This window comes from Nannospalax galili, unplaced genomic scaffold (assembly GCF_000622305.1).
Source record: "Nannospalax galili isolate Female #2095 unplaced genomic scaffold, S.galili_v1.0 scaffold1941, whole genome shotgun sequence".
Taxonomy (NCBI): Eukaryota; Metazoa; Chordata; class Mammalia; order Rodentia; family Spalacidae; genus Nannospalax; species Nannospalax galili.
In genome coordinates this window covers 984,854-1,011,110 of record NW_008344179.1, presented here as the reverse complement: position 1 = coordinate 1,011,110, position 26,257 = coordinate 984,854, and the positions used below count along the sequence as shown (strand labels likewise).

The 26,257-nt window shown below is 43.2% G+C and overlaps 1 protein-coding gene and 1 pseudogene across 2 annotated transcripts in view; one reads left to right on the top strand and one right to left on the bottom strand.

Moving 5' to 3' along the window:
• The first annotated feature begins 501 nt into the window (after nucleotides 1–501).
• The window catches only part of Il1b (interleukin 1 beta), a 32,019-nt gene continuing 6,263 nt past the window's right edge, over nucleotides 502–26,257 (top strand). The window contains exons 1-2 of one of the 2 annotated variants that reach the window (XM_029567050.1): nucleotides 502–571; nucleotides 3,033–3,111. The gene's annotated coding sequence lies outside the window, so the exon portion shown is untranslated. Of the gene's footprint in view, nucleotides 572–3,032; nucleotides 3,112–26,171; nucleotides 26,227–26,257 lie in introns of those variants that run through there. The other variant, XM_008840373.3, reaches the window with a different exon arrangement.
• Nucleotides 15,822–17,467, bottom strand: LOC103739904 (annotated as a pseudogene).

Here is a 26,257-nt window from a genome sequence, read left to right as displayed (position 1 = left end):
ATATTTTCCATGTTTTGACTCTCAAACATTTTAGTCCTAAACATAGACCTACCAAGTTTGAATTAAAAACGTAATTATTATTATTATTCAGATAATGAGTTTTTAATTAATCTATAATTTTAAGTTTTCTTTACCCAAAATTTATTTTTGCATCTTAGACCTTTTTTATGAATTTTTTTCTCCCTAAAAATTCCCTTTAAATTCTCTTCAGCAAGACACCACTCATTCTAGATACAATACATAGAAAAATCAATCTCAACTGACCAGGGAAATCTCTCTCACCACACCACAAATCTCTATATCTCTCTCTCTCTCTCTCTCTCTCTCTCTCTCTCTCTCTCTCTCTCTCCTTGTTGGCTAGCTTTCATAGTGCTGGAAGGGGCTATATAGCCTGCTGTGAAACAAAAAACATCAAGGATCTTACCCACTGCTGGAGCCTGCATGCTACAAATCTGACCTGTCAGTCAAGATGTGCCCATTCATGCATTAGTGGCAGGACTGCTTATGGGGGCAACCAACTATTCTCTTGATTGGATTTGAGGACTGTTCCACATGAGGCAATTTATGCCTGGTAAGGAACCTTTTGATATTGTTCTGCTAAGTAGTCATGGTGTCTAATTACCATCTAAATATTTATGTTTTATCCAGAGATTTATGCTGGTCTCCACCTTGGGCAGAGAAGCTTCTCATTGCAGTGAGTAATGGTTAATGGGGATATTTATAACTTTTTTAAGTTCTGGGAATAAGTGACTATGAGTGCTCAGTCATAGATGGGATATCTGTTTCAACCTTCTCTAACCCCACGTTTCAAGGAAAATAGTGAAAGAGAGGGTGGAAAGAATCAAGAGTCAAAGGACAGAGAGGAGTGCTATGAAATGTCCTTTGACCATGACATAGCTATTGGCACATGAGCTCACAGCAATGTGGTTACCTGCAAAAAACCCATACCAGTTCAATTCAGATTATATTCTAACATGGAGGTAGGAAGGGGTCCCAAGGCCCTGAGGAACTATTGACAGTTGACAGCTGCTAAAGGAGGAAGAGTCTCTTTTCTTTGAGAAGAGGCCACTGGCAGGTTACTCATGCCCCAGTGGATAACTCCACAGCCTTGTGCATATGGGAAGCACTGAATGGACTCGATGGGTTTTGTTTAAAAAATGGCGTGAAGCTACAAGGGAGGGAGATACATTGGGGATAAAGGCCAGGGGAAGTTGAAAGGAGGGAGTGGGGGCGGCAGAAATGAATAAGATGCATTGTATACATCTATGAAATTTTCAAAGGATAAAAATTTTAAGTGAAAAACATAAAAATATTCTCTTCAGGAAATGCCTAGTGACATACTCTCTCAATTTGACTCTCTCTGAATTTTGAAGGTTATTCCACTGAATTGGCTTCCATTGTTGCTGTTGAGTCTGTCATTGGAATTTCTAATAGGTATACTTTTGTCCTCCGACTTAAGATATTTTCTTGAAAGACTGTGACAGGGAGAAAGAGTGAGAGCCCTTGTTTTGTGTTTCACTACAACTTACTTGTAGGGCATTTATCCATTCTCCCTAGTGTACACTGTGTGTCCTCTACCTCTGAAGCCATACCTTACCTTAGTTCTGAAAATTTCTCAGCCATCATGTTAAGCTTGCTTTTCCCCATTCTCTTCTTCCAAAATTCCAATTAGGCCAATGTTCATTTATATTCCACCCTCCCTCTCATTTAACCTATTTTAAAATTCCCATTTACTTCTATAAATGCTGAATTTCTTCAAAACTGTCTTCTCCTTTAATTCTTTCTTCGATTATTTAACCCATTCATTAAGTTATGTATCTCAGTAATCATCCTTTCACTTTTAGGATATCATTTCATTTCTTTACCCTGCCTGTTTTTATTTTTAATTCCTACATTTATGTCTTCAAACATTTTCTACATGATTGTATGCTATTGTGAAAACTCCCCTCTGTGTGAATTTAGGTTAGTGACACTGTCTTTACACCTCTGTTTCTGCATCCATAAAAGGGAGATAATAATTGTATCTCTCTCATAGACATACAAATATTAAATGAATAAATTTGTGTGTACATATATCATGATGTCTCCATCAAGAAATAAAGGTCAGTCTGTGTTTTCAATAAGAGATGAAATTATTATACACAGGGAACTCACAAAAATTATTGAAAGAGGAACCAAAAAGAGGAAGATGGTGTGACCCAAAGACTGGGAACTATGGAAAGCCACTACCACATACACAGAAGCTCCTCTGAGCTCACTCTGCTCTGCATCCATAGGCTAGTGTCCTGGCCATCTTCTGGTTACTGTCCCTTCAGCAAGGTATTCCTTGATCCCATGCCTTTAACTCCTCACTGCCAGGATGTTACTGCAAAAAAACACTATCACTTAGCTGTGACTGCCACCACTACTGCCATTTTTCTGGAGTAGCCAAAGGCACAGCCAAGAGAGGAATAGCTACTATCTTCCTTTTAGGTACCAATTAAAAGGGCACCGTGGGATAGTGGGAAGGGTGGATGTGGGGCTCAATCTGCATCAGGCAGGACATGTAAAGAATTTACAACAAGGCCTGGAATGTGATAAGTACGAGATAACTGCTATTGCGACAGTTATACTCCACATCCAGTAACTCAGTAATGGGTGGAATCAAACTGTCCCAACTACTGTGTCCTTTCTGCTGACTCTCATGCATATCACTTAGAGTTTGTGGCTCTGGATATTTGGTGACCTTTGATGATGAGCTAGGTCACACATGGTTGTCTTCAGTCTGTCAGGATTGTCATCTCTGAATAAACTGAGGGTTGTTTTGCTTTCCTGCTGAGAAGCCAGGCAGATGCCAACTAGCTGGAACTTCCTTTAACATGCTTCAAAGACACCAGATTGGTTCAAATCAGTGGGGCTCAGTGCCCCATATGACAAATACTAAATGAAATATTAAATGAATAAATTTGTGTGTACATATATCATGATGTCTCCATCAAGAAATAAAGGTTCAAGGCCCCCATCTCTTGAAATTCTGATATATGTTCCCTCAGGGAGGAGGCCTGCCTCATGTGTGTCTGCCTGCAGCTCACCACCACTTTGGCTAAAGCTCACTTTGGAGGGAGCATTAAGGTAAGGGACAGAAAGACAAACTTCTTTCTCTTCTGATTTCAAAATGATTTTATCTAAGACTAATTTGTTTTGAATCAAAAAGACCGTGTAGAGTCTATACTTAGCCAAAAGTAGCAATCTATGGACAGTGGAGAGCCATTCATGAATGCTGGAAATGATCGGGCCCAGGATGAAAACAGGCAATAAAGCAATCTGATTTGGAACTTAACTTTCCATGTATTTGAATATTAGAATCAGAGTCCCAGAAAGGTATGTCAGTGGCAATTACATATTCAGATTTTCTAGGAAAATCTTCTTTTCAAGTTCTTAACCTCATGAGTCTCACATATGTATTTGAAAGAACTTGAATCCTAATTTGAACTTGACCAGATATAATCACTTAACAATGACTTTTGTCATAAATGTAATACATTGTGAGTCCAGCTTTAATTAATCCCTTATGAATATGACTGTCATTAACAAGATCCCAAAGCATCAGATTCCTGGAAGTTCCGTTAAAAAAAGGAGCACCTGGGCTAGAGATGTTGGGGCCAAGCATTTAAATCATGGTGGCGCCCCCAAAGGAACACCCCCGCAATATAGTCAACAAAGCTTTTTAATAATAACCTAGAAGCAACTGAAATCCCACTGACAATCATGCTTCATGGGCACACCCCCAAATTTCTGTTTGCTTTGGTAAACTAAGCCCTACAAAGAATAATTTCCATATACTATATTGAAAGTGATTTAAGCTGGGTGAACAGAAACTCAGGACTGGTTCTCCCAGCAAGTGTCAGCTCACACTCTCTTAATTGACAAGTGAAAAAAAAGTGATGTTTTCAGACACAAAGATGGAAGGAAGAAAGCATCAAAATTTGTAACACCTAATTGTGTGGATTACATTTTGAGCTTCCTGGTTGCATTTATGCACACGTTTGGCAGGTAATATTGTAGAGGCACTGCACCTGTGAGGGGAGGCTGGAATGAGCTAAGGAGAAAGACAAAGTCCATTTCAGGGACCAACGCACAGAACACACTGGTAAAAAGGATGGTGATGATGAGGGAAAGGGGAGGAGTCCAGGTTAAGTACTTGGCTTTTCACTTGAGCAATTGGATTGTTAGAGAGTCACCGAGTCAGAACCAGGAAACTAGCAGGTGGTCAGGCTGGGCAGGAATATCAACAGTTTTCTTTAGGGCACATTAAGTTGAAGATGCCTGTGGGAGATCCAGGTGACTGTGTGAGGTGTGCAGAGGTGAGCCTGGAGCACATGCCTGGCACCTCCCGATCAGTCACAGAACTTCCAGTAACCTCACACTTGAGTTTGCCCAAATACTTGTCAAGTGCTGCTATACCGATAATCTATCAACTTCAATGTGACAGATTAAAATCCCACAGTGAAGTGTTTAAAGACCATGGAAAAGGCTTAGCACTTCAGAAAACTAAATGGGGCTGCCTGTTCTATCACCACCTTCCCTTTCTTTCAGAGGAAAAAAAAATGTCTTACCACTCCTAAGGCAGAATCACACAGCCATTTGAATTCCTCCCAAAACTTTGTTTTTTCCTCCCTGAGTGCAAGTCTCATGTTCTCCTAATGTGATCTGTCAGTTCTTGCTTCTGCTCTCTCATCCCCAACTTCCTCTTTGTCCTAACCTTCATAATCCTAGTTTCAGAGGGAGGGAAAGAGGAGAGAGAGAGAGAGAGAGAGAGAGAGAGAGAGAGAGAGAGAGAGAAAGAGAGAGAGAGAGACCTTGTTGAGCACCCAGGATGGCAGTGTCCCTGGAAACCTCTGACAAGTTACACCTCTGCATCCTGACACCCAGACACCCAGCTGTCTCCTGGAAGATCCCAGCATCTCAGTCGTAAACCCTCCACCAGTGCTGACTGGTTTACCTCGCTCATCAGTCCTCCCAGCCCCAGTCCCTTTAGTCCTTTCACCCTTCCCCTTCACAGGTCCATCTCTCCCAGTCACCATATGTTTGTGTATTATCCCTCAGTCTGCCTCAAATGCACCCTATCCTTCAAAAATAAAAAAAATAGAAACTCACTTAAAACACTTCATTTGAGGAATAGCTTATCTCCTCTGATGCTCATAAGCAGGGCAAGTAGATTTTTATTGTACCCATTATGTATGGAAAAAAACTGGCTTTGAGCCAGTATTGAGTATAAGAATACACGTGATAACAAAGCTGAAACTCAAGCTCAAGTTGTTAACACCAATATCTGTATGCAAATCCAGCATTCTCATCCTGACCTCACATGATGCCCAAACCACACCTCAGATAAGTACAGAGAATGTCTTGGGTGGAACCCTCTGCTGTACCTCTAAGGGTTCTCCCAAGTGATTCTAATATGCATGTAGGCTGGAGGAACACCATTCTACCTTGTCTCTGCAAAGATTATCTCTTGCTCCCTCTAAGTTCCCATGTCACTTTATTTCTACTGTCAATCATTCATTCATGGAGTCAGCCACTTGGCATTTCTTTATTGATCCCCTACAGACTGTCTCTCAATGTGCAGGAAACACTGGGTATCAACATGAAACAAACTGATGCTTCCTACCCTCTTGGAGGCTGCTCTCCATCAGAGGAGGCAGTCAATTAAATATAGTAATTATGGAATGTTCACAAATATGAAGGGAAAAACTTAGGCTCTTTTAAAGAAAAACTATAATGTCTTTGTGACTTTATAATATGATAAGATTTGTTAGACCAGGCACTTCAAATTTAGTATAAAATCCAATTGTTCATGAAAAACTGATCAATTTAACACATTAAATGTTAACCTTTTTCTTGTTAGAAAAGTGGAATAGTGTCTTGGCAGACACTATTTAAAACTAAAAAGATAAGCCACAAACTAAGAGACTAAGTTTATGACATACCCATTTTATAAGATTGGCTTTCAGAATATACTAAAAATTCTTACAAATAAATTAGAAAATTTAACCACAATAAGATATCATTTTGCCCCAAACAGACTCTCAATTAAAAGTCTGGCTACACCAAATATCACCAAGAATGTGGAGTGACTGGGGCTGCTATGAAACTGCTAGAGGGTGTGTGTGTTGGAGTCGATTGCAATAAAATATACTAAGTATATGATAGGCGGACCAGGAAGTGACATAGGACCATATAATAGGTGGGGCAGGGAAAGCTTCCCGAAAACTAAATCTAGGCCAAAGAAGGGTGTTCCAGGCAGAGGGAGGATGAATGTGATATATTCAATGCCAAAGAGAGGAATGTGCATGAACCAGGTCAGGCAGGCTTAAAATCATATCAAAGAGCTTACAGTCTAAGAGCCATGGGTGAGAGAGGAGAGAGGAGAGAGAGAGAGAGAGAGAGAGAGAGAGAGAGAGAGAGAGAGGAGAGAGAGAGAGAGACTTGAGGTGTCTTCCTAAATCATTCTCTACTTTGTGTTGTTCAGAGTCTCTCATTGAGCCTGGAGCTCTCTGTTTCTGCCCAGCAAGCCTCCAGGATCCACCTGTCTCAGTCTCCTCAGCACTGGGTTTGTAGGCACATGCTGTCACACTTTATTGTGGGTGCTGTGGATGTAAACTCACTTCCTTATGCTTGCAGAGAAAGCACATTACTCATTAAGCCATCTCTGCAGCCCCTCAATCATTCATTAAACAAAACTTTCTTTGTCACCTGCCATAGACCATGTCCTATATAGGCTCAAGCTTCACATAACTGCATTTGTAGTGGAAATATCACCCTACCTGTGAGGAAACAAACAAGTTGAAGGGTCCAAGAACTAGCAGCAGATAAATCACCTATGAGGTAAGCCCAGGGCATATTTTTTTCCTTTTTGAGACAGGGTCTCCCTGTAGCCCCAGTTGGCCTGGAATTCACTATGTAGGTCAGGCTGGTCTCGAACTCACAGAGATCCGCTGAGTGCTGGGATTAAAGGTATGCGCCACCATGCTTGGCCAAGGGCTGTTTTTCAAACTTGGAGAGTAACAGAGTCACAGGACACAGATGCAAAGTTTTAGTGTTATACTTCAGTCTCAGGACCCCAACCAGACCGGCGACTGCCCGACACTTCCAAAACTGCAAAAGCAAGGTTTATTGAACAAAAGTACAAACCACGGTAGGGACCTTAACACAGAGACTGGCGCCCCAGTTCTATGAGAAGGCCCAGTCCATCGTTCGGGCTGGCCTTTTATAGGGGGCCCACCACAGCCTTACATCATGGTGGGGTGAATGTATGGGGCCATAGGTGATAGCTTATTTGTTTGTCAGGCTATTTTGACCATTTGTGGTTGGGAAGCAGTTTTGACCATTTGTGGCAGTTGGTCTCTGGGTATTCCGGGAACTACTCACTCTTACTGGAAAGATTCAACTGGGGTGTAGGTTGGTTTTAAAATGGAGTTGCCACAGCTCTTCAATAGGAGCTGTGAGACAGAAGGAATCAGATGTGATGACCAATTAGATGTGAAGTTAGAGTTATAAGTGAGAAAACTCAAGGTGACACACTCAAATACCTGGGCAAATAGCAAGAAATTTGTGGGGATTTTACCTGTTTTGCTACAATAAAGCATACAAAGCTAGTCTATAAAGAAAAGAGGTTTAATTAGCCACAGTTCTAGAAGTTTAAGGACAGGGTGCCAGCATCAGCTCAGCTCTAGTGAGAACTGCACGGTGGGTGGTTCTACAAAGGCAGGAACACATGGAGATGACATTACCAGACAGGACACCAAAAAGTAACTCAGGGCTCAGGCTCAGGCTTCTGTAACAACTTACTTCCTTCAAAAGAACAATTCAAGAGTCCCTGGAGAACCACCTTAAACCCTTTCAAGAACGTGCTTCCAATGAACTAAGGACTTCCCTCCAGGCCTTACTGATCAGCATCATCACACTCATAACTGGACTCCCAACACGTGAACCATTGAAGACAAGGGGGAAGATACATTCAAACCATAAACAAACCACAGCAGTGAGCTAGAGAAGAACAAACTATGGACAATGTGTGTAGTTTGGAGTCATTAAAGGGTAGGCAGATGATAATATAGAAAATGGGGAAAGGAATGGCCCACAGGGAACCAGCATGGAACTGTAGAGACAGGCAGAAGGAATTGTGGTGTAGAAAGGAATGAAAATGGTAAGTGTGAAACACTGCTGAGGAGTCAAGTTTTTTTTAACGTGCTGATGATTATGAATTGACTGTGGATGCAAGATGACTATTGGGAGATTTGGGTTAAGTGGTGGGAGGGAACAGAAATGTTGAGAACTGAGATATGAAAGGAAAAACCAGGGAAGGCACCCTTTCAAGAGAAACAGAATAGTGAGTGGAATGAAGTATTTCCTTCCTTGCTTTTGTTTTGTGTAAGCAAAGTACAAAGTTAAAAAATAAAAAGCTGGACACAGTAACGTCCTTGAAAACTGACATTCTGTCTCAGTTCCAGCTGGGATGCTACAATTCAATCCAGCCACTGATCACCCATGGTTATAACAGTGTAAACTCCAAGTGCAAAAGCATTGTCCCCAATAAGATTGCTTCTATTCCAGAGGCCAAGCACACTTCCCAGGCATCCAAGCCACTCACAATTTTAATGACTGGCTACAAGTTCAAGGATCTTCACAATTCCTTAAGATTTAATCATTGCATGGAAAAACTCAGAACTCAGGAAAGCGTTATACTTTTTATCACAATTTTATTACAGAGGATACAAGTCAGAAGGCTAGCCCAATGGTCAGATAGATCAAGGTCAGATAAAGAACAATGGTCTTCTTTGCTTGCTCCTTGTGCATCAGCGTGCTCACCATCCGGGAAGCATCTCTAAGCTCCAGGGACTAATTTTTACTGGGTCTTCATTATGTAAGGAAAACAAATTAATCATTGGCCACAGAATTCGACTCAATCTCCTCCTTAGAGATCTAGCCAATACACTGATGTCAGTGACTGCTCTGCTCATGTGCTTGTACTTTTTGGTGTCTATCCCAAACCTGAAGCTACCTAGACACTAGGGCATCAGTGAGCTTGCTAGTTGGTGAGCACACTGATGTACTAGGAGGGTGATGCATCCTAATTCCACAAAGAGCCGGCAAGGTAGCTCCTTGTTGGTGACCTCACCTCTCTTTTTGTATTAGGTCATTGAGATGGCCCCAAGTTTATTGACTCTCGTGTTATAAAAATACTCCTGCTATTCAGACATTCCGAGGGCTTTGGAAGCTGCACATCTGCAACCTGGAAAAAGACTAAACTCTTTGTTAGATAATAGTAGGAGGTTCAGGACCTGCATGAAAGGAAGAAGCAGGTAGGATACAGAGCTTCTACCCCTCAGCAATAACACAACTGATGCATAATGGGAAACGCTGACGAAGCTGTCTATAGGGTTCCACTTTTCATACAGAGTAGTAAGGTCAGGTTTGGAAGTCAGTGATGTTTAAAATCATTATTGTGAATAGGAGACTAGGGAAGCCCTGCAGGACTGGGGAGCAGAGAAGAAGCCAAGTGAGAGGTGGTAGGTATTTGTTCCTGGTGGCACTCATCTCTGAGACTATCCGGTAGGAACAGGTCATTCATATATATATGAATCAGAAAGCTGCTCATGAGACCAGTAAGAATATGGTTGAAGAAATGGAATATAGAAAGTAAGCTTCAGAATAAGGAAGGAAAAGCAGAAAAGCAGATGGAGGAGGGTGTAGATGGGCAAGAAGTTCTGATAAGAGCAAACAGGTACGTGGAGGCTGTGGGGGAAGAAGTGCAGGGAAGCTGGTGACTGTGGTCACAGAAGAGGGTCTGTGTGCATGTGATTACAGAAATGGAGCTCTTCTAAGAGTCCATAAGGGTGGCAAAGGGAAAGCCTCTCCTACCAATCTAATATGAACTCCTTATGTTCAAGCTAGTAAGCTCCCTGAAGGGAAGGACTCAGATTTGACTCATCTGTGTTTGCCAAGCAGTACAAAAAATTCTACTTGCAAGGTGCTTCCAACTTTGAAAATGGACAGCTCTAAGTTGTGAAAGAGGCTGGAAAACTCAGGAAGCCCCTAAGTGGCAAGCCCAGGGGGAGCTCCATTTCTCCCCTTGGACAAAGGCCTCAGGGACAGTGATGCATCTGGACACGGCATTCCCCATCTCCCTGCAGCCACAGTCCAAGGAATTGCTATAGGGATAAATGTTGCCAGGAAATACAAATCACATCCAGGCTCACATAGAACCAGTGGTACCTTTTGGATTGTCAGAGTGTTAGAAATCCAATGGCGACAATGAAAACAAAGTAACTCTCAGGAGAGGAAGAAAGGAGGAAGGAGAGAGGCAAGTCAATGTTTCTTGCATGTCCACAACAATCCATCTCTGTTAGGGGCTTTCTCTTGTGGAACTTGATCTTTCTAGTAACAAGAATTGATCTTGCTGTCCACATTTATAGACGAGGACATCAGGCACAGGTAGCTGAATAGATTCTTCTGACGCAGCTGGGAGAGAAAGTGTTACATCCAATCTCCCCTGTTTTCTTTCCAACTTACCAACTACCTGCCCATCTAGATGACTTTAGCCCATTTTTTGAGTGTATGCCACAGGTAGGGAGTCCCTCAAGTGGTGGGAAATTTTGTCACTGCCCCCCACAGACCTTGAAGAAGGTCAGATATATTCCGAACCAGTCACATTCAAAGGAAACTCCTGCTGACAGGGAGACTTGTTAACTAGGGCAGACTAAGGTGAAGGTTCTTTTCTGTATATTGAGGTGATGGACCATTTTCTTGTCCACAGATGGCTAGAACTTAAAAAAAGCAAATTAGGAGTAAATCAGTGGGAGTAAATTTCCATGTCCTAGGACAAAATGGACCTAAAGCAAACCCTACTGAATCCTTAATATTTTAAAATCGTATCTCCTGTAAATTCAACCTTTGGAAGGAGGGAGTCAATGAATTTGATTGGCTGGCCAATTCTTTAAAATCCAGTCATTTAAAGGTAGCATTAACGTTAAACTTCAGTCCCAGACAAGTAGCTGACACAGCAAGGAAAACGTATTCATAGTCCTCATACAAGGTATGGGGAGTTCTACCAATGAAATTTTGCAGGAGGGGAGATACAGCAGACACAACTTCAAGTGTTACCTGTGAAAATGGGAAGCCATGCAGTAGAGGTGATGATGATCAGGGTCCAAGAATACATCCATGAAAATATAATGAAACCCATTGCTAATGGTTTGGATATGAAGTGTGCCCCACAGCCTCATATTCTGAGCACTTGATTCCCAGCTGATAGAGCTGCTTTGGTACATCATGGAACCTCTCAGAAATAGGATTTAGATGGTAGAGGTAGGTCACTGAAGGTAAGCCTCTGAGGGTTATAGCCCAGCCCCAGTTCTTGTCCTGGTGTCTGATTCCTGGTTCAGCCACTATGTAAGAAGCCTTCGTCACACACTTCACCCCCACGGAGCTGCTCTACCACCACAGAGCTGCTCCACCATTCCTTCCCTGCCATTATGGACTATATCCTCTCAAACTGTCAGCCAATCTTACCACCCTTACACTGCTTTTGTCAGATAGTTTGTCAGTGATGGTAAAATACACCATTATTTTTATAATACGTATATGCTAGTAAAATAAAGAAAATGGGACTCTATAGCCATAGAGTTGAATGAGGAAGTCGATGAATACAAAAGTGTAAGAGGAAACATCAGAAGCCAAGAGGTTCTGGCTAAGCTTATCAATGGGATTTTTGCTTAAGACAGGCCAGGTGACCAGATATCACCTGGGTAATGGTGCAGAACAAAGAATCCAGCTAAATACTAGGGCTGATCAGTTATCAAAGGGAGGGAGTTCTTATAAAACGAACTAAGCACAGTTCTTTACTAACACTAACCTTCACAAGGAGGCCTGGGAGAAGACTTGGGAAACTGGCTAAAACCTGGTCAAGCAGAGAGTTTTTGTCAACATACAAACTAAGTGATCTAACCTACAATCAGTGATAAGCTAGCAGGGGATGCATAGGTTCAGAGACATTAACGACTTGCTCCCTTTTGACCCCTATTTCCATCAGTAACTGTCAACGCAATCATTTGTAAAAAGACAGGAAGGAGACCAACTCCTAGCGACCGGACCAAATAAGCAAATTCTGCTAAGGCTTGCAAACTAGGCTGACACTGAAATTATAAAGTCCTGGGTTGTCCGAGCTAGCAGGGGATGCATAGGTTCAGAGACATTAACGACTTGCTCCCTTTTGACCCCTATTTCCATCAGTAACTGTCAACGCAATCATTTGTAAAAAGACAGGAAGGAGACCAACTCCTAGCGACCGGACCAACTAAGCAAATTCTGCTGAGGCTTGCAAACTAGGCTGACACTGAAATTATAAAGTCCTGGGTTGTCCAAAGAGAAAGTGTAGCACCGTGCCCTTGGTTTGAATGCCAGATATGGGCAGGAATAACTGGAACTGGAAGGACCTGTCCCAATTCCTGGCAATTCTCATCCCTTGCCAATCAGTCAACCTTAAGAACTTGGTCAGAGATGAGCAGGTCTCAGGAGCCTTGAAGCTGCTGTGAAATAGAACAGAGACGATCACTGTCTTGACTGAACAAGTCATTTCAGAAGGAACTCTGATGTAGAAGTGAGAAAAAGCAAAAAAATATGTGTGATCTGCTAGAGCCACACTGTCTACCCCACAGGACCCAGGGTTATGATCCTCCCACTCAGGGACACTGAACTGAATGACTCTCAAGTGACTCTCAAATGCTTTCCAGGGCTTGTGTTCTCTGGATCACAGGAAGCAAAACTTAAGGCAGGACTCACCAAAACCATAAAGTGAGTACCTGTGTGGAGAAGATGCCTTTCTTTGGTCTCTGTGCAACATTTCAATCACCCGTCCTGCCTGGGGGCATAATATGAAGAAGTTGAAAGAAGCTTTCTGTGAGAGTCAGCCCACTTTCTCCCCTTCTTCAGGCCTGGCCCTATGTGAATGGAGGAAAGGGCAGATGGCCTCTCCCTGGCAGCTGGATTATAACTCTGACACAGCACTTGCCATATTCTATCTTAAATTGTAAGCACTGGCAAAAAAATAAAACTGCTTGAGAACAGTAATACTGCATCTTGTTTAGTTTGGGTCTTCTTCCTTTGTGAATACACACACACACACACACACACACACACACACACACACATCTCAAATAGGTGCTTGATATATTGGCTGAGTAAACGAATAATAGAAGTCTTTCACTTCTAGTTAGCTTTCCTGACATGCCATCAGCACCTTTACCTCCTGGCTTCCCAAACTTCTCAGAAGTATTTGGAAATCCCTCAGGAAATAGTTCAACTTCCTATAAGGGAGGAATGGAATGTCTCTGAAGAAATTTACTTGCCCCAGATATTTTTGGAAAAACACAGGATGGAGGAGCATCATCTCTACCAGGTTAGGTATGCCCCAGTAACTTCTTTGCCCCAGAGAACTTCATAAAAGGCTCAGAATTCCCAGGCAGGTAGGTGGATGCCATCCTGACTAGAACCAAAGAAGCAGATAATCTCCATTATGCCTCTGTTCTCTTTTTGTTGTCCAAAAGGATACTATCCCTGATCAGAACCAGAACCACTACTCTACCCTGGAGGTCTTTGTGGCCTTCCCACTACATCCACATCAAGAACTGTTTGGTGACTAATGTATTCTAGGCTAGACATTGTTTCCCTATGAGTCTCTTTTGTCCCAAAGACATTTTTCTAAGGAAATGCTTGCTTGTCAGAGGAAGTTGGCTCTAGGTGGAAGCCAGGGATGACAGAAAGACCATGCCTGTGTTTCATTTATTTGCTCAGCCAACATTCATGAAGCATTGTCTAGTGTCAATCATGGCCATGAACAAAGTAATCCCAGACCAGTACATAGGGTACATGTGCAAATAAAGGCAAGGTTTGCTGAGAGTGTTAGAGACTTACACAGCACAGAGAGGATCTGCCACCTGGCCATCTGGGAAAGGGTTAAAGTACAGAGTAGGAGAGGAGAGCATAGAATCCTATAGTAGGCTTCATAAACCATGTGTACACGGTGTTTGGAGCTGTCTACATGAGAGGCAGAGAACCAGAGGTGAATTTTGAGTAAAAGATTAATGGCATCCATTTGCTTATTGGATACATCTCTAAGGCAGATGCATAGAAAGTGGCTGAAGTTCCCATGGCAATCAAGGAACCCAATTAGCAAATGATTTAAATAGCTTGGGTAAAAAGGGAGAAGGACTTCAGCCTTGGAAGACAAAAGAAAAATGAGGAGGAACTCAATAGAGGGATGCTTTTGGAAGCCCTTGTCAAGAAATTCCAATGGACTCTCATATGAGCATTTGAAAATTGCCGTTGACTTTTTTCTAGTTCCCTGTCTAGAACTTGTAATGCTAATTACTCTTGCCTTTACTTCTCCTTCACATCTCCTGTTCACTCAACTTTCTTTTCTCCCTAGAGTTAAGAGTTATGTAATTTGGGAGTCTTTTAGATAGACCCGCTAAAGGGGGTACCCCAATTGCCTCACCCTGCATCCCTGTTCAGCATAGAAGAAGCCAGAGCAGTTTGCATCCCAATTCCCTATTGGCAATTTGGGTAACCCCTTCAGAGGATGGCCTGATAAGAATAGGAGGTAGGAATTGGCTAGGCAGTTAGGGTAAAAAGACCCCAAAGAAAAGTATCCAGTTTCTTGGCTAAAAGTCAAAATGTCCTTGGGACTGTTATCAACATACTCTATTCCAAAGGCCAAAAATGTCAAAAGTTAAAAAAAAAAAGTGGGGGGGCGGGGAGGAGAAGGACTTGAACTACAATGCAGAAGTACATAGGGGTGGAGAGAAATTTACCTACATAAAAGAGGCCACTTTATCCAATGATGACAGGGGCTGGCTAGCTGAATGGATGGGTGGGTGGGTGGACAGATGGAAAGATGAATCCCTAGGGTGGCAAAAACTGGGAAAATAATTTCTGGTTGAAAATCTCATGCAGTGAGAGAGGCAGGGAAAGTTGGAAGCCTTCCACTTCTTACTCTTATATATACTTAATCCTCCGTCTGTGTGTGTGTGTGTGTGTGAGAGAGAGAGAGAGAGAGAGAGAGAGAGAGAGAGAGAGTTCATTTTATTATTGCTATGGCTACCCCAGGAGAATGGAGGCCCCAGGAAGGCGGGATATTCCACATCTTTGTGCCAGCCAGACATGGTGGAGCACACCTGTAATCCTAGCACTTGGGAGTCTGAGGCAGGAAGATGGTGAGTTGACATCCAGACTAGGGAAGACTCTGTCTCAAAAACTGAAAAAAAAAAAGTGCAAAAAAAAGGCTCAGTGGGTCTGGGGGAAAGTACTGTCCTTTGGCTGCTAGCTCACAGCTGCTGAGGGCCTCTCCTTGATTTCCCAGCATGGAGCGGTCACAGGGTTGAACACAGAGGACACCCCACCCCACGCCCCGCCACCAAGGGTTCTTGGATGGACATGAGACTAATAGTGATGGATGGATGGCAGTCAAAGATTTGCTGGGCTCCTAGTCCATGGTACTACAGACACTGGAGCCAAGAAAGTCTGGCACTAGGTAGTGTCCATTCCTGGTGTCTCGGGCACTTGGATGCTTGATTCTTCTCAAGGCTTAGCAGTGGTCAATGATGTGCCCTGAAGAGCCAGCCCAGGATGGTGGTGAGTGGTTCTGCCTCATCCTGCAGAGGTCTGAAGCTGGCTTAATACTCTGAAGTGGCAGGATTGGCAGCTTGGTCTGGAAGTGAGGATGCAGAGAACCAGAGGGAAAGGTGGAGCCTAGTAGGGAGCCCCAGCTGGGGGCACTGGCGTCAGCTGTGGGACACTGGGGTGGAACATAGGTGGTCAGGGTTCAGCGGCCCCAATAGCATTATCAGAGACCTCGCCAGCAGTGACAGCAGGGTGGAGGTCCAGCCCTAGTGGGCTGTACTGCTGTGGTCAGCAGGGGACACCAGGCCACAGTCAGTGTAGGGCTCCAGGCAGCCAGCAAAGGCCATGACATGGGCGATGTAATTCTGCTCCTGCACTCCATGCACCAGGTGTGCCTGTGGGCCACAAGCGAATGTTGCCACATCCTCGCCACCATGGGTCTCTAATGACAGGGGCACAGCTGCCTGCTGCCGGTACATGGGGTTTCCACTCTCTTTGTGAGTGACACTAGGCCAGACATCATTCTGCAGCTTTTAGCCAGGACCATTGCCATATAGGATGGAGGTATAGGATGTGCCATCCTGAGCCTTGAAAGGAACCAGCCCAAAGATGGAGGTCCCCTGACCCAAAGATGGAGGTCCCCTGATGTGTGTAGCCACCAAAAGTGAAGACGTGGGAGTGGTCATCAGTAACAAGGATCGGCGTGTCCTGCTCACTGGTGAGTTTGTCTGCCTTGTCAATGGCAGAGTCAAACATGATAGCTTCAGTCAGGGCCTGATAAGCTCTGCCCTCAGGGTGACCATGGTCGATGGGGCCCCCTTCCACAAAGAGATAAAAGCCTCAGGGGTTCCTGTTCAGCATATGCATGGCCACCTCTGTCATCTCCTTCAGGGACAGGTCAAGTGAGTGGTCTTTGTGGCTCTCAAATTTCATGCATTCAGCCTCAAAGAGGCCCATGAGGTGTGTCACAGATAGGTCCTGGGACACCTGTATGAGCTCCCAGCCTTTCCAAACATACTGGGCCCCCTGGTGTTTTGCCAACCACTCCCACACCAGGTCCCATTCATCCAGCCTAGTTCGAGCCTTGCTTGTCTTAACCCTTTACTCAGGGTCTGGCGTCCCCTTGGGAAACATGAACTTGTGGCCACTACCAAAGTACACATCAATGTCCATGTTGAAGACAAGTTGGGCGGAGATGTCCTTGCAACGGTCCTTTGGTGCCGAGGCAGACATTTGAGCATTTGAACACTTGCAGTTCACCACGTATGCATAGGTCCCAGCTGGAGAGGCATGCTGCATCGAGGTGGTGGTCACCACTCCCACAGATTTCCCTGATTTCTTGGCTCAGTGCATCACAGAGATGACCTCATTGCCCCATGCTGTGTTGCACTGGTCAAAGTGTGCTGCTGCACTCAAGCCAATGACCTTGTCATCGGTCTTGACACCGCAGAGGAAGGCTATGCCTTGTGCCTGCACTGTCCGGAATCTCTGTGTCTACGTTGTAGGTCTTAGACAGAGCCATGTATGGGAAGGGGCCCATGGCCAGGGGTGTCTCAGTTCCCAAGTGGCTATCCAGTTGTCCCTTTAGAATCCGAGTGGCTGTCACCATGGATACCCCCATCCTGTCCCTGAGGACAACAATGAGGTTCTTTGCTGATGTCTAAATGGGCTATAGCTTCTTGGAGGCATCAAAGGCCTCAGCTGCCTTTTGATTCCAGAAGGCTAGATTCTCCTCTTCTACTGGGATGATGCCAAGGGACAGATGAAGTCTGAGGCCCAGCAGCAGCAGTACCCAGGCTCCAGGCATGGCTTCAGCTGTGGGTGAAACAGTGGTGGAAGGAGAAGTCAGGACACAGGATCTTAGATATACTTAATACTTTCACACACTTAACACTTGGATATTATTTAAAATTGAAGATGAGTATATGTAATAGCAAAAAGGGTTTTGGTTTTTAATTTTTTATTTTTTTTAATTTCATGTGTATGAATGTTTTGCCTACATTTATGTAAGTGCACCTGTGTATGCAATGCTTGTAGAGAGGGCATCAGATCTCTTGGAACTGGAAACAGTTGTGAGTCATCATGTGAATGATGGGAACCAAACCCAGGTCCTCTGCAAAAGCAACAAGCACCCTTAACTGTTAAGCCAGCCCTCCAGCCCCAGGAAGGGTAGTTCTTAAATCTCAAGTAATGTTGATACATCTTTGCTGGAACGATCATGCCAAACATCAGTACATATGAAAATTTATTTTTAAGAATGGGCCCTGTGGGAGCTGGAGAGATGGATCAGCAGTTAAGAGCACTGATTGCTCTTGAAGAGGACCTGAATATGGTTCCCAGCACCCACATGGCAGCTAACAATCATCCATAATTCCAGTTCCAAGAAATCTGATGCCTTCTTCTGGTCAGGGGCATTGCACAACATGGGTGCATTTGCATTCATACAGGCAAAACACTCATAGACATAAAAATTAATTAATTAATTTTTAAGAAAAGAATGGACCCTGTATAACTGATAAATTTCCATAAGACGGTAGATTAGAAAGAAACCCCAAATCAGACCTGGTGAATTCTAACATATCTACTACCCCTAGTATTAAAGTCTTGTCTTCACAGGAAAGTTTAACATTTGTCCACCATCAGACTCCCTCATCCCATACTACTTGATCATTAGAGGCATTAGCCTCTCAATGTCTGGTCCAGGCATCAACAAACCAGAGTAGCCTTGCTAAGAACTTCCTCTCCTCCAAGATAGGAAACTCTGCTCCAGCCAACAAAGAGGAAGTGACTGGAGAAGTGAAATTAACAACATCCTGGAAGGAAATGGCCAAATCACCTTCTGTGATGTAATAACCAGAGAGAAGAAAACAGACACAGATACTTTAGAAGTAGTTTATCATATATAATCACATTTTTAAAATATAATTCCAAGAGCCAAAACCCTGAGGAAATGTTTTTTAACAGTGAAGCAAGAACAAATGGATGAAGGAAATCCAGCAACAGGCCTGCCAAGCATAGGTGAGAAAGCAAAAAGGAAAAAGGAAGAGACTCAGAAAAGGGAAGATAACTGACAGATGAGTTGGAAAGTCCCAGTGCTGCCCTGAGAGACGGAGAAAGAAGCAAATTCACACACCATGCCACTGACTGGAAGGGTGAGGAGGAAAGACAGGGGATGGAGTTTAACCCCATCCTAAAAACACAATGTGGAAACACTTAAGTGGAGTTACTGAGATGTATGTATCAACCCAGCTGGTGCTATTTAGAATATAATAGAATCTTTGGGAAAACGGTCCACAGATGGGTACTGTGTAGAAAGAAGCAGGGAGTTAGTAAGTGTTCAGAGCAATTAGAAATGGAAAAGAAGAATCTACGTGTGTTCAAAGACTTCTATTCGAGTCATGCTTCTAGAATTTACTGTGTATAGTCTTAGCTATGTTATTTCTGTCAGCTTCCATTTCCTCATAAGTACTAGATAAGAGTTAATGGTCATTAAGTCATTATGGAGACTGAGATGAAGAAAAAGTGACCAGTACTTGGGCACTCCACAAAGGACAGCTGTAAAATGACTCTTGTTTCTAGGTTTGCACCCAAGAAAAATAATATAATACTATGGTATAACGGAGGGGCCTGCAACCTCAGATTGGCAGATACATCTATCCAAGCACATTAACATCTTATTTGTGACTGCTCTTCTAAAGCAATGGTAGGGTAAGTCATTGTACCTAAAACATCTTCCTTTTTACAGAAAATGTTTCCAGAACATTGGAATAAGTAGCCCCAGAGTCCTCTGTTCATGCTGTATTTCCACCGTGTCTAAGAAAAGATACTGAGCAGAGTATCCATCTTACCCACCTAGAGTTTTTCCTGTTAGTTTCATAGGAAGATCAATTTTTCAGTGGCTTATCAGAGGTAGAATAACAACTCATCCATCAAGGGAATGCTTTGGAGACTATATATCACTAGGTCCACATACCAGTTCCTTTAGATAAGCTCCCCTTATTCTAGGCCAGAGAGAAAAGAAAAATGTTCCTTAGAATCTGTTTGAACTTTTTCTGAGCTCTTGGATACAAAAAAAAAAGGGAACAGGCCCACTGGAAAGGATGTCATAAGAGAAACTAAAGACCGCAGATGGACATGATCATACATACCTGTAATCCCATGGTACATGCCTATAAACCCAGCACTTAGAAGGCTAAGACAGAGGATCTTGAACTCAGAGCCAATCTGGACTACACAGTGAGACCCTGTTTCAAAAACACAAAACATACCCATCATGGTGGTACATGCCTTTAATTCTAGCACTCAGGAGGCAGAGGTAGGTGGATCTCTGAGTATAAGGCTAGTCTACATAGAGAGTTCCAGACCAGCCAGGGCTACTATGTCTCAAAAAAAAAAAAACAAGAAAAACACACAAAACAGGACTGGTGGAATGTCTCAGTGGATAAAGGCACTTGCCATGAAAGCCTGGTAACCTGAATTCAAAGCCCATGTAGGATGGTGGGAGTTGGGAGATATTGGGGGAGGGAGGGGATAATGGAGGCACTGTGACTAGGGAGGGAGGGAGGAGGAAAGCCAGATGCTAGATAAAGGAGTAGAGATGAGTGAATCTCAGGGGGCTAGGAAACCTGGAGGGAAAAATGATGCCCTAGAAACTCTATGAGAAATGTCCATAGACTCTGAACATTAATGCGTATGTGTACCTGGGAGCTGCTTGGCAGAGAACACAGTACCAGATAGAAGAGATCGCCCTTAGAGTGACAAGCATGCCATATATCACTCATCAAAGAAGCTTCTTTTTGCAACAGATGGAGACTACTGCAGAGTTGCAGATCTGATCAGGCACAGAGACCATACACCTGGGAGATGCCCATGCCCAGTACTAGGTGACACATCTGCAGTCGAATCTCTACAACCAAGGCTCATGGAACATAGAAGAAAAAGGATAGAGAGAGGGCTAATGCACCCATCAACTCTCATCAGTGAGGCTTCCATGTACATCAGAGTGCAATGGACACAGAAGGTCACAACTGGCCAAGTTGTAGCCAGTTGAGAATAAGAGACTGTAGAGTGTAAGATGGGACTCCTATATGGAACCTCACATATCCACGGCTCGGGGACCATTGTGGAAGAGGAGGCAGGAAGACTGTAAGAGCCAGGGCTGGTTCATGAACATAGAGAGGTGAAGGCTTCCAGGCCACTGGAGGCTTGCTCATGTGAACCTGCAGCAGTGTCAAGCTCGGGGCCCATGGCAGCTCAATTAAACAAGAGCCCAAAGGGGAGGTGAGAAATAGGTGGCAGGCCAGCACTGTTGGAGACTGATTGCTGCTGGGTGAGGGAGAGTATGACTTACATACGACTACTGGATGGGCTGACTAGACACCAGTGGATGCATTTACACTGAAGGACATTTGGGTACAAATACCTGATGAATAGGACTCAGCATGTATGGTAGAGTGCATAGGGTTCAGTGGGGGGATGGGAGAGGCATGGATGGGGGGGTCTTGATTTTAGTGGGAAATGTTGTATGAAATTTAAAAAGCTCAATAAAAAAATAATTTCAAAACAAAAGAACCAACTCCACAATGCTGTCTTCTGATCACACATGCACATATCACACACGCACCCATATACAGCATGCACATACAAACACACACATACACATACCAATAATAAATTTTTAAAACTGCAAAACAAGCAAGCAAAAAAGAGTCCTGATGATCATATTGCCTAATCCTAAATTCCTAAATCCCTTAAGATTAAAAATGAAAAGGCAGACCTATACACAAAACATTGTTGATACTTTCAGATAGATACCAGAAGGGCCTCTGAAAGTGATACTGGGAAAATGATAGACTCCTAAGAACTGTTAGGACACCAACTCCATGAATGAGACTGGTCTGGGAAAAACAGCAGGGACAGTCATTGCTTAGAGAAGGTAAACAAAGAAGGAAGCACTCATATGACCCAATGTAGAAGCACTTGGGAGGCTGATGCAGGAGGACTGTCACGAAGTTGAGGCTAGCCTGGGCTGCACAGCATATTCAAGGCCAGACATAGTAATAACCTGCCGAGAGAGAGAGAGAGAGAGAGAGAGAGAGAGAGAGAGAGAGATCACTACATGCATACACGATGATGTAGGAACCAACCCATGATTATTTTGCTAGTCCTCTTGATTAAAGACCAATGATTAATTACCAATCTTGATAACAGAAGGTAGGAAGCCCAAGATCAGACATATGATGGTGCCAAGACAACTTGCTGCTTTGAGGAAACACCTGCCTCCATTGTGGAGCGTGACCTGCCAGGGTAGAGGGAATCTTGAAGCTGAAAAAGGCTGAGTGAGTCAAGAGCTGAAGAATTCCCCCAAAGCTAGAATGCCCAATAACGTACTGGCATTGCCAACTTCCCACTTGTGCTTGGGTCTACATTGTCATCAACATCGTCATCATTCTACCAATACTCCACCTCAAGTACATCAGTTTCTATAGTGAGTTATTTTCTCCTGGAAGGAAGACCGGAAGGAAGTGTGTCGTCCCTTTGGCAAGATGGGTTTGATACACATATTGTGCAACTTGTCTGTTCTACACAAGGGGTTTCACTTCCCTTGATAGGGTGGCAGAAGGTTTGGGGTTCAGGTCACAGAGCTAGGATGAGACATGGTAGACTAATAATGGAGCCAGTTATACCAAGGGCATTGCCCCATGGTTCCAAAATTTCCCTCCAGCGGAAAAGAATCCACATATCATTTCAGCCACACTACAACACTGGATAGCTCACATTTCCTGGCCTTGATTTCCTCATCTGCTGTTCACGTTCAAATGGCCATATGTTTTTGTCTATATGGTCCCACCAGATCCTACCAGACAATCATCAGGGCTCTTTTCATCTGACAGATTCAGAGGTTCAGGAATGCTACTAGAAGATGGTGAAGCTGCTGTAACCAGAAGCAGCTTATGGTTCCTGACCTCCCATACCAGGAAAAAGGGACTAACTCAGACCCGATGCTCAGGTCCCATGCATACCTTCCTTCCTGTCACTGGCTTTCATCCTCTTCTGCTCAGCTCATACATTAACAGACCAAAAATATCTCTTTGTTCTCTGTCAGGATAGACCACAGAATCAGCAGACCTCTGGGCCCTACTGGCCACAGCACAAAGGCTTTGAGGAAGGTGGCAGTCCCTCTGAGGAGGCTTGCACACCAGTGGTTAATTTATAAAGTGAATCCTCTGACGGAAGAGCCGAGAAATCCACCAGAACACCCAGACAGGGCCTCTGGGCTATTTACAGGACCAGATACCAAAGCTTATAAGGACTTGGTGGCAGGAACTGATTATGGTTCACCAAACTCACCTGAAACTGAGGCCCCGAACAGATTTTAGATTTCAAACTGAACATATAGTTTATTAAAGATGAGATTCTTAGTCTGCCTTCATGATATCAAGATACTGGGATCCAAATTGAGACTAGGAAGGTCCAGGATGCTGTCCCTGCCCCCACAGTACATCCTGATCTGTTCCTGTTCCAAGTTCTGTTTCCCTTGAGTAATGCAGAACAAGCACAGTACCCAGCACATACTAGGCACAGGCATCTTTTTAATTATTTATTTAATAACCACATGATTAGAAGAAGCATTTCATTACAGCATTAACATATTCAATACAATTACCAGAGCAAAGATACATCTCTTTCAAAAGTGGCTGTAAATTTTTAGGTTCACAGTTGAATTAATAGTTATACAATATTGAACTCAGTATAAACCCTATAAAGACATAAAATATACTGTCTCATACAGAAAAACTCATTTTTAATGCTACTAACACTTAGATGTTTGCATATGCATCTCTAATCTCTATGCATCTGATTATACTAGTCACAGTCAGTTACACTTGGATCCTTGGCACCTGATTATGGATATAAAGTCATCAGGTAGATTTCAATGGTAATGTTTTTCCACCTCTACTAATTAACATGAAGCAAATTTTTATGCTTCTTCCTCAAATATAACTCATTTTTGTTGATTTTTTTGTGTATTTCATACAGAAGAACATCCCAAACAATCTTATTCATTTATATACCCACTTCCCAAATGGCACCCTCCCATAGCCTCCACCCCCCACTGGAGCCCATATGTTCTGTCATCCTTTACTGTCCATTGTGTTGTCGGCGCTCCCAGCCATTACCCAGTGCTTGTCCATCTCCTGAATCTAGTCAGCCTATCTAGAGTTGCTTGTTTTAGAAAGATCAGCTCTTCCCATGGAGACCCCATCAAATGGACTTGAACCAGTGTCCAGTCTACAAAGAGGAGAGTCAACGCAGAAGAAACATTTCCTCCGTGCTTCCAAGTGAAGCCAGCCACAGTTGAACAAGACCTTTGACTTATCTTCACATAGATGGAACTGGAGGAGCCAGGGGCTCCTCCCAAGCCCATGTGACCCCTGAAGAACAGATCCTCAAACGACCTTAAGAGTAAAAATAAATTGGTTTATTTGAGTCAACTGTATAGTCTTAAACACCCAAAAGGAAAATATAACGAAAGATTAAAGTGATCAGTATATTTCTTTAAGAGTTCATACGTATAGGTAAAGCTACATAACATGAAACAATGCCAGACAGGTGATACCTTCCTTTGAGTTTTTGGCCAGAGTGGCCCAAGAGACTCCCAGACAGTAACCCAGCACAGAACTGGGAAAATGAACAGCAGACCCCAATCTTATCTAAAGGAATATTGGCAACTGACTGTTGCTAGATAAGGCACAGGCATTTTTGGATGAAAACACCATCAGATTCCTGCCCACCCATGCAAGCAGCACGTCCCTGCTATCTGCATTCACATGCCAGGCATCGTGCTAGACTTGGCTATAACAAAGTTCACAGCCTCTCTGAAGGACCAGAAAGGTGAGTTAGGCTTCAATTCAGGGCTGTAATGAGTACCATACAATAGCTAGGCCAAAGGGACTAGAGAGGTATTCCTAGAATTCCATGCACCATTTATGATCCGGTCACTCATTCTTTTTTCTTTTCCTTTTTTTTCTTTTAATGTGTATGAGTGTATTGTCTGCATGTGTGTATTGGCACACAGTGCCCACAGAGGTCAGAAGAGGGCATTGGATTCCCCTGGAACTGAAGTTATAGATAGTTGTTAGCTACCATGTGGGTGCTGGGAATTAAGCCCAAGTCCTCTGCAAGAGCAGCCAGTGCTCTTAACTGCTGAGCCATCTCTTTAGCCCCCGGTTACTCACTCTTTCTAAAAAGGAAAAGCTGCCCTAGGGAAGGCGCTTGTTGCTCCCTGGGTTAAACTGTCTAGTGATATTGACACTGTCAAGAGATTTAGATAGAAAAAGTTTGCCAAAACATTCTTTGAGGGAGAGAATATCTCTACACTTTCAAGACAGACTGTGATCACCAACACACATGTGCCTCATTCACCACCTTAGCACAATGCAACTTAATTCAGGCTCCTTTCCCTGGTCATTCAGCACTGATGCGGTATCAACATGAGACTGGTTAGAGTAGTGTTCCAGCATTACCAAGTTGCATGAACTTGCCTCCAGGGTTCCCCCAGCCCTGTGAGAAGCATGCATGTACACCTGCACACTGAGTGTGCCCTCCCCAGTGTAAGGAAAGGCAAGTGTCTCTCCAGAAATTCCTATTAATACAATCAAAAGAGAGCTCCTGAAGTGTGTTCTCAAGGCTGACACAGAGAGAGCGATTGGAAAGCATTACACATGTTTAACTCCAGGTGGAAAGTTTCCTAAGCTTAAGCACAGGGACATAAAGGAGGGAATGCATTTGTGCGTGTGCGTCTGTGTCCTCCTGTGTTCTAGAGATCCTAAAATAAAACATTCATCTAACCAAGGAAAACCCACTAGTTTTTTTAGTTTTTTTATTTAATAACCACATGATTAGAAGAAGCATTTCATTACAGCTTTAACATATTCAGTAACACATTCCAGAGCAAGGATACATCTCTTTCAAAAGCAGCTGTAAATTTTTAGGTTCACAGTTGAATTAATACAGTTATACAATATTGAACTCAGTATAAACTCTGTAAGACTATAAAATTGAATGAGTTTTTACCCTTTAAAGATCTCCATTTCATTTTAAAATATGCTGTTTCCTACATTTTTAATGCTACTAACGCTTAGATGTTTGCACATGTGTCTTTAATCTCTATGTATCTGATTATTACTAGTCACAGTCAGAAAACCCACTATTTTAACATTGACATCATCTGCACAGTGGTCCCAAGAAAAACAATGCCTGTTTCAATGATGACACATTTGCAAAATGTTTGGTAGTTTACCACCCCTTGTATTTCCAAGGATTAAGAATTATTTCAGTGAAACAGCCTCTTCCCCTAGAAGTTCCCATCAATCTTCTTCCCCACCCCATGCCTCTGACTTGGTTGTGAAATCATTTGACCAAAGGAAAAATTTCTCAGGTCTTCACTTCTGCTTTTGAAAACTATAAAATAGTGAGGGAGACGTGGCAAATACCAAATCTCTTGGAGGTTCAAGGCATAACAAGTTGATCTGAGATCCTCTCCAGCCAGACTTCGTTGTTCAAGTAAGACTTAATTATTAGGCCTCTCTCTCTC